The sequence below is a fragment of the Poecilia formosa genome, unplaced genomic scaffold, assembly GCF_000485575.1.
Source record: "Poecilia formosa unplaced genomic scaffold, Poecilia_formosa-5.1.2 Scaffold179, whole genome shotgun sequence".
NCBI lineage: Eukaryota > Metazoa > Chordata > Actinopteri > Cyprinodontiformes > Poeciliidae > Poecilia > Poecilia formosa.
The window spans coordinates 1,347,119-1,359,812 of record NW_006800118.1 but is presented as its reverse complement, the minus strand read 5'-3'; the positions used below and the strand labels follow the sequence as shown (position 1 = coordinate 1,359,812).

Below are 12,694 nucleotides of genomic sequence, written 5' to 3'. Positions count from 1 at the left end.
AATTTGCAATGACAAAATTGATTCGATGACACGGTCAAATGTAAAGCGGCACTTCGACACACGCCATACTGCCTTTGCATCAAAATACCCTATTGGAGACAGCAGGAAAAAAGCATGCCAAGAGCTACTGCGCAGGGTGCAAGCTAGCCAACAGCAACTCCGCATATGGACCTGGCAAGGTGACTAATTCCGCTGGTTTTGCTGGATCTTTAGCAATAGTGAGGAATGGGAAACCATTCACCGATGGCGAATATGCTAAAACGTTCATGCTGGATGTAGCCAATGAACTTTTTGATGATCTTCCGAACAAAGACAAGATAATCAGACAGACACAGACATGCCTCTGTCGGCAAGAACTGTTCATGATCGTACCATCATGATGACAAACCAAGTGGAAGAAACGCCAGTGAAGGACATAAATGCAGCGCAGTTCTTTTCCCTGGCTTTGGATGAGTCAACAGACGTAAGTAATTTGTCGCAGTTCAGTGTGATAGTAAGATATGGTGCTGGTGACACACTGCGTGAAGAAAGTATTGATGTTCTGCCAATAAAAGGCTAATTTTTTTAGGTAGATTTTTTTCTACATAAAAAGCATGCCAAGAGCTACTGCGCAGGGTGCAAGCTAGCCAACAGCAACTCCGCATATGGACCCGGCAAGGTGACTATAATTCCGCTAGTTTTGCTGGATCTTTAGCAATTGCGAGGAATGGAAAACCATTCACCGATGGCGAATATGCTAAAACGTTCATGCTGGATGTAGCCAATGAACTTTTTGATGATCTTCTGAACAAAGACAAGATAATCAGACAGACACAGCCTCTGTTGCCTCTGTTGGCAAGAACTGTTCATGATCGTACCATCATGATGACAAACCAAGTGGAAGAAACGCAAGTGAAGGACATAAATGCAGCGCAGTTCTTTTCCCTGGCTTTGGATGAGTCAACAGACGTAAGTCATTTGTCGCAGTTCAGTGTGATAGTAGCTGGTGACACACTGCGTGAAGAAAGTCTTGATGTTCTGCCAATAAAAGGCTAATTTTTTTAGGTAGATTTTTTTCTACATAAAAAGCATGCCAAGAGCTACTGAGCAGGGTGCAAGCTAGCCAGCAGCAACTCCGCATATGGACCCGGCAAGATGACTATAATTCCGCTAGTTTTGCTGGATCTTTAGCAATAGTGAGGAATGGAAAATAGTGAGGAATGGAAAACCATTCACCGATGTTGAACTTCTCCCAGTGTGTACTGAGAGAAGTTTATCTCTCAGTACATACTGAGAGATAAACTTCTCTGTGTGTACTGATGGTGCTCCGTGTATGGTGGGGAAAAACAAAGGATCTGTGGTGCTTCTCTGTGAACATGAAAATAGACCCATCCTAAGTTTTTATTGCATTCTACACCAGGAGGCACTTTGTGCTCAGATGTGTGACGGTCAGCTTGGCGAAGTGATGTCGCTGGTCATTCGTGTGATCAATTTTATTGTTGCTGGAGCCTTAAATGATCGCCAGTTTAAAACACTGCTGATGAAGTTGGAAATAACTACCATGGTCTGCTTTTGCACAGCAATGTGCATTGGTTGTCGTGAGGGAAGTTATTCAGACATTTCACGTCCAATCTCCTACAGTCATTCAAAGCACGCTTTGGAGAATTTTGTGAGCACACTCATCTTTTTAAGTTAATCACCCATCAAAATGAGTGTTCACTGAACACAGCCGACTTGAGTTGCATTCCTGATGTCTCCCTCAGAGATTTTGAAGCATAAGTGGCTGACCTGACATGTGGGTGAATAAGTTCAAGTCACTGAATCAAGATTTGGAAAGAATCGCACAACAGAAAGAGGAGTTGGCGAGCAAGCACATGTGGAGAGAAATGCAAAAACTTCAATCCGAAGACCAGTTGATTATCAAAACTTGGAACGCGCTTCCTGTCACATACGACACACTGAAGCGTGAGCATTGCTGTATTGACCATGTTTGGATCTACGTATTCATGCGAGCAGTCATTTTCACATCTTAAAAACATCAAGTCCAATCTACGATCACGTTTAACGGATGAAAGCCTCAACGCCTGCATGAAGCTGAACCTCACAAAGTACCAACCAGACTACAAAGCCATCAGCAAATCCATGCAGCACCAGAAGTCGCATTAATGGTGAGTATTATAACAACATTATTTAAAAGAATAAATAAAGAGGCTTATTAAACTCACATTTAGTTGAATTCAGTCATAAAATATATTATATGGCTCTCGCTGAAATAAATTTCCAAATATTTTGCTTTCATGGCTTTCTGAGTTAAAAAGGTTCCCGACCGCTGGTTTATACACTAACTTTAATATTCTGGAGGGCATAAGTCCATGTTAGTCAACATGCTTGTGACTCTCCACATGCTAAGCTAAGCCTAGCATTGATGCTAATTTTTAGCATCAAACACTCTGTTCCAACCGAGGGGCACACTTTGGCAGGCTCTGTTTAAATTTCTTCAGAAATTTTCTAGTTTAAAAATCTAATATTGCCATTATTATTTTTAGTTAAACAACTTTGAGAGTAAGTCAGAGTCAATCTCTCAGAATCACATTTGTGTCCTGTAGGATAAGCTGGCTGTTCTTAGCCAATCGGTAGTAAATAAACATCTGTAATCAATAAAAAACAAAAGGTTAGTTAGTATAAAGAATTCTACGATGAATGATAAGCAAACAGTTCTTTGAATTAGATTCTCTGCTTGCACATTTATCATATCTGATATTTCTCTTTTAATTAATCATAATCTTGTTGAGCGTGCCTACCTTTTTCTATGGAAACAAAACAACCTGCTTGCACAGAGCACACACATTCCCAGCGAGTGGTCTACACATTGCAGTGCACATGCTGAAACTAACTTCCCCACAAAATTTCTACCTTGCCTGTTGTGGCACGGTCAGTTTTGATAGGCAAGAGGAATATACATACTAATAATAAGATTCCAGCATATGAAAACCACTACTACAAGTCAATATCCCCTTGGGAATGTTGGGCAAGGCCTTTTTGATGTTCGGTATGACAAGAAAACACCTTCAAGTTCAGTCATTTTCCATTTTACTATAACTGACCTGGATGGTGTTAAGCAAACTATTTTGTTTACTTCAGAATCATGAAACGCCTTATGTAGGTGCAGCAGCTGGCTCATCAACAACTTGAGGTGCTTTCCCACCTGATACAATTTGTTCAACTGGAGACCAAAAATGCGATTTTGGCTTCCAATTGAAGTCAAAATTGGTCAGCATCACAGTTTGATTACACATTCACATCTCCCCAAAGGTCCTGGATTTTATAGGCACACAAACTAGATTTTGATCGAACATAATATTTATTCGTAGTTTCAGAAAAAAATAATCAATTCTGCTGCAAAGTGTCTAGGTTTAGCCTTGAGATATAAATTTTGATCCAGTAAACCAATTAATTAAGTATTTACCTACACTGTGATTTTTTAATTAGGACTTCGAACTCGAACCTGAAAGATCAACATGACCTTCTTCCGCACATGCAAGCAACATCTTGCTTGATAACCAGCAATAAATGTTTTTGAACTGAAAAATCCCACTAAACTCTATCTCATAATATATTCTAAAACTAAACCATAAAAATTAATCTGACAATTAAGGAGACTGAAACAATGCTGTATCCCCCATAAAATGAAACATGCCAATCTGTCCTGCAGCGTCTCAGAGCCTGTGCTGCCAGGCTGGGAGGCACCAGTCATCACTTTACCATCTACTTCCTCTCTTAACACCGTGCTACCAACTCCTTCTCAGGAGGGTGCAACATGGCTAATGACCCATTTGACTGCTGTTTTCAAGCAACACTCTTCTGTTATCACCTAGTTATATTGCTAGAAAGTGGTTCACAGCACAACATCACAGCTGTCATTGGCCTCTGTGTGAGAAGGAGCTGCTGCAACTCTAAGCTTCAGTTGAAGTATTTGTGTAATGCAGTGACTTTAGAAGAAAACAGATTATTGGAGCATAATTCTGACAGAGCACCACCTGATTTGTAACTCATTCTCTTTTCCTGTTGTTGGGCTTTGTCTTTTCAAGCCACCCACACATTCTCACATATCTTCTCCTTGGTGTCTCTGTGTTAAAGTGAACAACCAACCACTACATCTAGCAGACAGCCTACACCTGTAAGTCAGCACAAGTATAAAAGGCTCCTGCTATGTTCTCACATCTACTGAAACGTATCTGTTCAGGCTTTAAAATTTGAAATGCTTTCTGGGTAATTTCCGATTTACTTAATACTTTTAATGAAGAGCTCCTTGAAAAGGCAAGTGGAGAAGAACAGGTAAAAGTAGCTACATAAGAAACTCAAGTAAGATGCACAGAACATGACAGGAAGGGAAGTCTTGCAGCAAAGCAAAACAATGCAAAAATTTTACCATGCAGAGTAAGGTGAGAAAGTTGGTGACAGATTACCTTTTAAAAAATGCACTCAATGTGAAACATTAAGATGCCTTGGCTGATAAACTGGTGGTGATTTAGAAACAGAGCATTATGTTACACCTCACACCGGTGCTGAAATCGTTACTGTTAAATTAATCGAGCCTCTTCTCTGCTGCTCCCCATATCCATCTCAGGATATATTCCCATTGATCTGTTGGGGGGAAAGGGAAGTGGATGTTTCTCTCCCAGGAGCAGCCGGAGAAGTGAAACCATAGTAAAGCACACACTGTAATGAGAAGGACTTCTCGCCTCTCATCTTGATTTATTTGTGGAAGGGTAAAAAAGGAGCAAGCCGAAAACCAGGATCACATCTCTTCTGAATGATATATTAAATAATTATAAGGGCAATCAAATTTCCTCAATTAAATGTTCCACTGTACAGTAGATGAAGAAGAAAACAACCCTACATGTAAAAAGTCACAAGTTGACATGATGTTCTGATGTGTATTAGGTTAATGTCTCCAACTACAAAAGAGCAACCTGTTTTAAACAGTGACCCTTTCTTCTAATGAACAGTTATTTTGCCTTTTGTCTAAAGACTATCAAAGAAAATCCCCAGATTTTTTTTTAATTTTATTTCAATCTATTAATCAAAAGGACAAACTAGTAGAAGCAAGACAAAACACACAAGCACAGGAATTCTGACTTTCCCGGTCTGATCTATACTGGGTGGAGATAAAGATGGGAATGATGGACGGTTCTATATTGAGCTACAGTTGTGGATACTGACAGCAGTTCATTGAGACAAGAGCTCATTACCTGTCCAGGCTCCAGCCAATTTACAGTTTTTCTTGAGGTCTGACCTGTAGGTTCCGATTTGGACTAGTTCACACAAGTTCATTGATAGAGTTTGTTTTGTGAAGGACTTCAAAGATTATCCCCATGGATTAATCAAAGTGTATTCTGGGCATATTTTGGATGTATATTTGGGAAATTGTGGAAGAAATTGTACAAAGAATTTACCACATTAATAGGCATTTGTGTCATATACATTGCCCAGAGCATCACAAAGGGGTTGATTAATGGTAATAACACAGTAGATGGTGGTTAGTGTAATTTTTCCTGTAGTGTCGTCTTAAGACAGTGCAGATCCTCAAAGCCAGAAAAGAACCCCCACAAAATATGATACACTAAAGTGATTACAGATAGCTTCCTCTGGTATTATATTACACCAGTTCCATAGAAATAAAAGATCTACTGATCTTGTGTACTGGTACAGAAGACCCATTAACTGGATTGTTTCAAGCTCCATTGCCATGCATTGCATGGAGGCACCTATTATTCTACACCTCAAAATAACTGCCGCTCCTCTCAACAACCGATTTTGACCAGGACACCCAGGAAACCGTCCTCTCTGACACATCCAGTTCAACACCACATTCAGTGTGTGAGTCGCATGAGGACTCTACAGTGGCGAGGTCCCGAAAGGAAATGCTTGAAGTGAGTACAGTTTATTGTTTAATATTAACTTGGCATTTATTATTTTCTTATATTGCCTGGACTGATGCAGACTACTGTCTAGAGCAGTGTTTCTCAACCTTTTTCGGGCCAGGGCCCTCCTAGCCTTTATCCAGGTCCCTCACCGCCCCCCACTTTTGTTTTTCAGCGGAAAAACAAAAGTTCCAGATCCTTTAAATGCCAAATATGAGACAGAAACATGGATTATATCTTTATATAGATCTGTCTAATGAATTATCAGATTAATAGTTTTACTGGACAGAAATTACAAAGAACAAATCTGGTTCTTAATCAAATCCTAATGAGTCAAATTGAAAGTGTCATGGAGTCATCAGCCTCATGACATTAACACTGACATGAAAAATAATATTGAAGAAATAAATATATCAAATCTAATTAAAAACATAAATAAGTGATAAGTTATTTACTGTTATGGTCTGTAAGATATATTTATTCTCAGTAGTAGATATTATTTTACCTTTTATCTGGAAATAGTGTCTGTATGTTCTTGCCATACAGTCCTCTGTATTAATTATTGCTCTAATGGTCTTGCCATACCAGTTTATTCCTCTGTATTTACTTTAGTTTCTTAGTTTATTCTTGCATTTTGTTCTTCATTCATTTCCATTTAGTTTCCTTTGATTAGTATTATCCTCTCTTGGTTTATTCTATCACTTTAGTTTATTTCCTGTTGCTAGATTAAGTTTATCGTTTATTGACGCTCACCATCAGTAATCTTCACACATCACCTGCTGCGCCGCCTAATCGTCATGTTTCACATCATATGTTGATTTTTCACTGTTCAGCGTCGGATTCTCTGTTTTTATGCCATAATTCACATCTAGTTCATCGCTTCGTTTTATGTTCCGCTTCTCCTGTTTCAGAGTTTTGCGCAATGTGCGCGTCTTTTTTTTTTTTTTTTAACCCCCTAAGGTGCGCAGCGTTCGGGAAGCATATCGATGGGGAAAAGGCAGACTGACATAAATCTTTTAAAATGACGGAAACAATTTCGTTATTTTGATGAAATTTAAAAGTGCTGTGGTACCGTTGTTCTATCACCCCCGTTTCATACCAGACCACTTACAGCTCTGGTGTTAACGCTATAAAATGAACGCCCTCTATCGTGGTATCACTATGGAGGTATTTCTTTATTTAAATGGGTTCATTTTTCAGAGGGACACAAAGTGAGAGTATCGTGATTTTAGTAATTACATGTTTATAAGAGCGATTTTCTGTTGTCCTTTCATGGAAGTGGGCAGCTTTCAAACGGAAATAAAACACTTTTGAATATAAGTTGCTGCTTAACATGATCACAGAACTGACAAAACATTTGTACAAAAATACCAGACAATGTGAATCACAGCAGCATCATCAGTCGGTGTAACGATGAACTGATGCGGTGAAGCTACTAGTAGCAGGAGAGGAGCTGCGCCAAGAAGCTACAAACACTGAATAGAAGGAGAGCTGCCATCGATACAGTTGCAGCCAAACGTGTTTTAATGTTACACAATACAATTTTACCAAGTTGTTCAAAGTCTAAACTGGCATTGTTGTGCATATAAGGTGTAAAGTTTACCTTTGACAGAGACGCCCCCCAAAGGAATCCCAGTGCCTGCCTTTTGTAAAGTTTTCCACCAGCGCCCCCTACAGTACTCTGAATGCCCCCTGGGGGGCGGTACCGCCCATGTTGAGAACCGCTAGTCTAGAGTCTAGACTAACACGGAATTGTTTGTGTTACAATGTAACAATGTAACATTTCTGGGCAACAATGTGACACTTAAAAACAATAATGAATTTCGTCTGATGCAATACATATGAAGACCTCTTTTTTTATTTTTATTTTTTGCGAACTGTGTATTTCTTGTCCACATCTGTTTCCGGGTAACTCCTGGACTTTGGCCAAAGCTAAGGTTAGCTTCTGATTTTATCTTCCAAAACAGCGAAACGGCAAAAGGGCGATTCCACCTTATTTTCACTATAGTCTTTATTTTTTTTCTAGTTTAAATACCATAATATCTAAACATTTAAGATGTTTAGATATTCTCATTATGTGTCACAGGTGTTTATTGTGGACAGATATGACTGGCTGTCATATCTGTCATTTTCAACTAGTTATTTTGTTTACTTGTTAATTTTCTGCGTTGCTGAAAAGTAACATCAAACAGTGGACACTGACACAGGAAGGTAGTTTTCTTCCTTACTGAATTTGTTACTGTGCAGGATAATAATAATTATTAATTATAATAATAATTGTGTGATCGGTATCGATGATCGGCCCTCATGGGTGATCGGTATCGGCAGGAAAAACCCCCAAAAAACTCTAGTATTAATGGTTATAGTTTACAACCAGAAACCTGAATAAAGTAATTAACCCCATAAAGCTTTTTAAAATTCAAGTGGACCAGTGATTTTTGTTGTAATTCCATTAAAACAACAACAAAACATCATTTAAATTATTTATTAACTTCAGGGCAAAAAGTAATTTTCTCATTATGTGCCACAAACCACTGAAACATTTTTGCTAGGGCTGGGTGGTGTTGGATTGTTGTCTATGCTGTCCCGTTCTAACAGATTTTCTCGTTATTTAATTCTTCAGACCAGGCTGCAAACCCACAGACAACAGAGGCTGAAGAAAAGGCTCAGCTCAGAAGCTGTATTGCAAGAAGACCTCCAAATAAAAAGAAGAATGGTGGACCTCCTGGAGGAGTCAGAGCGGCGCAATACAGAAAGATTGGATAAGTTTACAGAGACTATGGAAAATATGACAAACTGTATTAAAGATGGCTTCAGTCTCCTTACCAGAATGATGACTCAGCCTCAGCAACTATCATATGCACCTCTTGGGCAAGTTGTCAGAGATCCACAAAGGCCGGGCTACTTTGATACTAACCAAAGGATCCCTTTCACTGCTTCGTCAAGTAGTCATTTATATAGACATGCAGTGCATGGAGATGAATTGTTTGAGCATTTATGAAATATTTTTATAAGTGACTTCTTAAAAACTCTTTACTGGTGTTCTGCTATGTTTTTTTTCTTACTTAAGTAGTCTGTTGGACTCTTTAATATTTATTAAAATTTTCTGCCCATTTAAATTATTTGCTTATTTCATACAATATATAATTTACAAAATAAAATCTCCTTAATTCCATCATTTTGTTTGTATTAACAGACACACTCAAAGTCCAAAGATGTAAGAAATTTCTATTTTAAATTTTATATTTTATGTTATGATTCTGTGGATCCTCACTTCCCCCACTCTTATGATAATAATTACTTGTACCTCCTAATGAGATATTATCTCATGATTATGATACAATTTTTTTTTTCATCACTGCGGTGAAACGGGCTTCCATATGTTTAAGCATATTAAACCTGTACAGTAATGAAATTGCAAGTAAATAATAATAGTGACATATAAAATGTTAAGCCAAAACAAGCTATTAAATGTAAATTGAAATTATTAAATAATCAGTAACAAATATTTACAAAGATGTATTTAATGTATTTCTAAAAATTTTAAAATGATCTAAACAATAATTAAATAAACTGATATATTTCTTAAATCTATACAGTAATGACATTGCAAGTAAATAATTTTAGTGACATATTATAAAATGTTAAGTCAAAACAAGCTATTAAATGTAAATTGAAATTATGAAATAATCAGTAACAAATACATGAAAATTTAAAAATGATCTAAATCAAAATAAACTGATATCACAAATCTAATAAACACAAGTTTCAAGAAAATGTCAGACAGTGACTAACAGTCTGTAATATTTACCCTTGAGTACAACAGTGTTATCTAAAACAGCTGTTAATAAGGTAAGCTTTAAGGATCCAGGTATTTGGTGACAACTCTTCGAACTAGTTTCCCAGCATTTTGATTAGTGTCTGTTAGATAGTTGTTGCTCTCTGTTGGAGGCTGGTCTTGACGGTCATCCTGTATGACGCCACTAACATGGTGCTCATCCACACCTTCTTTGCAAGATTCGCAGTAATTGTGAAGCACAAAACAAGCATATATGACATGCGGCAGATCCTGAATGTTTATGTCCATGGGTCGCCTCAGGCAGGCAAATCTACCCTTTAGCCGTCCAAATGCGCATTCAATTACCATGCGCGCTTTGCAGAGACAGAGTCCGAAATATTGTTCTTGTGGAGTTACGCCACCATTTGAATATTCCTTCATCAAATAAGGCAGTAGTGGATAGGCAGGGTCCCCCAAAAGAAAAATTGGAATCCGCTCCTCATCATCCACAATTTGCCACTGCAGTGATGGGATTTTTCCACTCTTGAGGTAGGTGTTTATTGTGGAATTAGCAAAGATGCGAGCATCATGAACACTAACAGGCCACTTAACAACAATGTCCATGAATCTGTACTTATAATCACACACAGCTTGTACATTCAGAGAATATTTTCCTTTTCTATTTTGGAAGTCAGTGGAGTTGCTTGAGAGTTGTTGTATTTCTATGTGTGTCCCGTCAATGGCTCCTAAACACTGCAGCATCCCGTGGGCATTTTCAAATCCAGTCACCAGTGCTTGGACATCAGGTTCGGTGAAAGGTAATTGGATGTATTTTGGACCAAGGTTAATAGAGATGGCATAACAGGTTATTATAACGGACACAGCGGCTTGTGACAAACCGAAAGCGTTGGCAGTTTTTTTGGATTCTTCCCTCGTCACTTAAGTAATAAAGTGTACAGGCCACCTTTTTTAAGACGCCAACCAGCGATCTCATGGTTGTCTGTTACCCTTGGATGTAGGGGCGAAGTTTCTCGCTCAAAGCGACCAGGCTTTGCTTGGACAGACGAAAGTTCTCCCTCCATTCTAAATCATCTACTACATTGTTTACAAAGTTATCCCACCATTGACTTGTTCTTCGGGGACGCGTCCAGTAGCGCCTCCTCGACGTGTTTCTTTGTCTCAAACATCCGCTAATTAACGGAGAGGAGCTGTATGAGATTCGTCTTCGATGATTTAAGTACAGAGGTATAAAATAACTACCGTGTTGAAGAGCTGCAGTTAAATTTATAAGAGTCAGAAGCACAAATAATACCCTGTTATCTGGCATTTTCGGCAGTTTCTTCTTCTCTTGAGAGAGCCGTTATGAAATGTGTCATATTATAAATTTTAAAATAGAAAATTCTTAGATCAGTCTGTTAATAAAAACAAAACGTTGAAATTAAGGAGACTTTATTTTGTAATTATACATTGTATGACATAAGCAAATAGGTACTAGCAAAATTTAAATGGGCAGGAAATATTAAATAAATATTAATAAATATTAAAGAGTCAAACAGACTACTTAAGAAAAAAAGATGGAACACCATTAAAGAGTTTTTAAAAAGTCACTTACAAAAATATTTCTTAAATGCTCGAACAATTCATCTCCATGCCTATATATGACTACTTGAAGTTCATACTGATAAACAGAGGATAGATGCTCCCTGCTAAAAATATGTCTTGCCGTCTTTAATGTACTTTCAGCAAACAGCTGAAACAGAGTTGTTTTTGGTTTCACCACTATTTACCTGCTGTTATACATGCCATTGAAAGTACTCTTAAAAGATTTTCTGTTTGCAGTTCATGTGACCAAAAAAGCTGAGGAGATGAAAAGTTAAAACTAAAGTTAGAATGTTACGTTTTAACATTTTAACTTCAGGTCTTGCTTATGTCATTTAATTAGCTCTACTTCCTCAAGAAAATAAAAAGGTATGTTCTTTTGTGGGGGAACTTATTTTTTGCTGTCCCAGTAATGCCAGAATTAAAAATAGATAATAAAGACTTTGTGGTATTCTGATTTAATAACGTAATTATATTAATTGTATTAACACCAAACGCCAATAGAGGCAGTAGAAGGCCCATAAAGATCTGACTAAGGAGCAGATTTAGAAGTACGCTGACAACTACAGAATTTAAAAAATGTGAGCTGCTCTGAAGTAAATAAAAGAGAAGTTCAAATAAATGCCATCAATGAAAATTCTTCTAAAAACTGAAGATATATCACAGATTTAAAAAGAAATTTAAAACGGAAGGCAGGGGATAATATAGAAAATAGCACCCCCTTCACTGGGCCAGGACCCCTCGACCTCGCTGCCCTGACTAATGCCTAAAGGAAATACGAGGTAAAAATCTAAGCATTTTGAAACCACTTTTATTGAAAGCACTAATATTGAAAGACCAAAATTTTTGTAATAAACACATTAACCAGAAATGACCTACTTCAAGAATTTTTAATGGCGAAGAGAACAGGCAATAGCAACAAGAACAAACGACATGCAGCGAACGCATATGCAACATAGACATATGCAACATAGACATATGCAACAACATAGTCATATGCAGCAAACACAAATGCAGCAAACATATACAGCGAACGCATATGCAACATAGACATATGGAACATCTACATATGTATCATCTACATGCAACATGGACCAACGACATCTACACACATGGCTTTTACTTATTTATGACACAAATTGAACCCCGTACTAATACAGCACGTTAAGCTTGTTAACAAGTAGCCTGTACACTCTAAAAAAAGATGTTAAAAAAGAACACAAAAAATGTGTTATTAAATTAAAAGCATATTTTGTGTTAATTTTACACATTGTGTGTTAAAATGAATATAATAATATGACACGCAGTATGTGTTGAATATTTATTTGAATATTTCAACACATAATTGTGTTAGTTTGTGTTTGTCAGGTACACAAACATGAATCTGAATGGCAGATTAATCTGCCATTCAGAT

General features: G+C 37.6%; 1 protein-coding gene and 1 long non-coding RNA gene across 4 annotated transcripts in view; one reads left to right on the top strand and one right to left on the bottom strand.

Annotated features, from left to right (window-relative positions):
- Positions 1 to 12,694, bottom strand: part of tpst1 (tyrosylprotein sulfotransferase 1) — a 110,765-nt gene that overhangs the window by 74,850 nt on the left and 23,221 nt on the right. The window lies entirely within an intron of this gene.
- LOC107837828 (uncharacterized) lies at positions 5,600 to 8,734 on the top strand. Its single transcript, XR_001663875.1, has 2 exons — positions 5,600 to 5,912; positions 8,527 to 8,734. It is a non-coding gene; the product is annotated as an uncharacterized LOC107837828 (long non-coding RNA).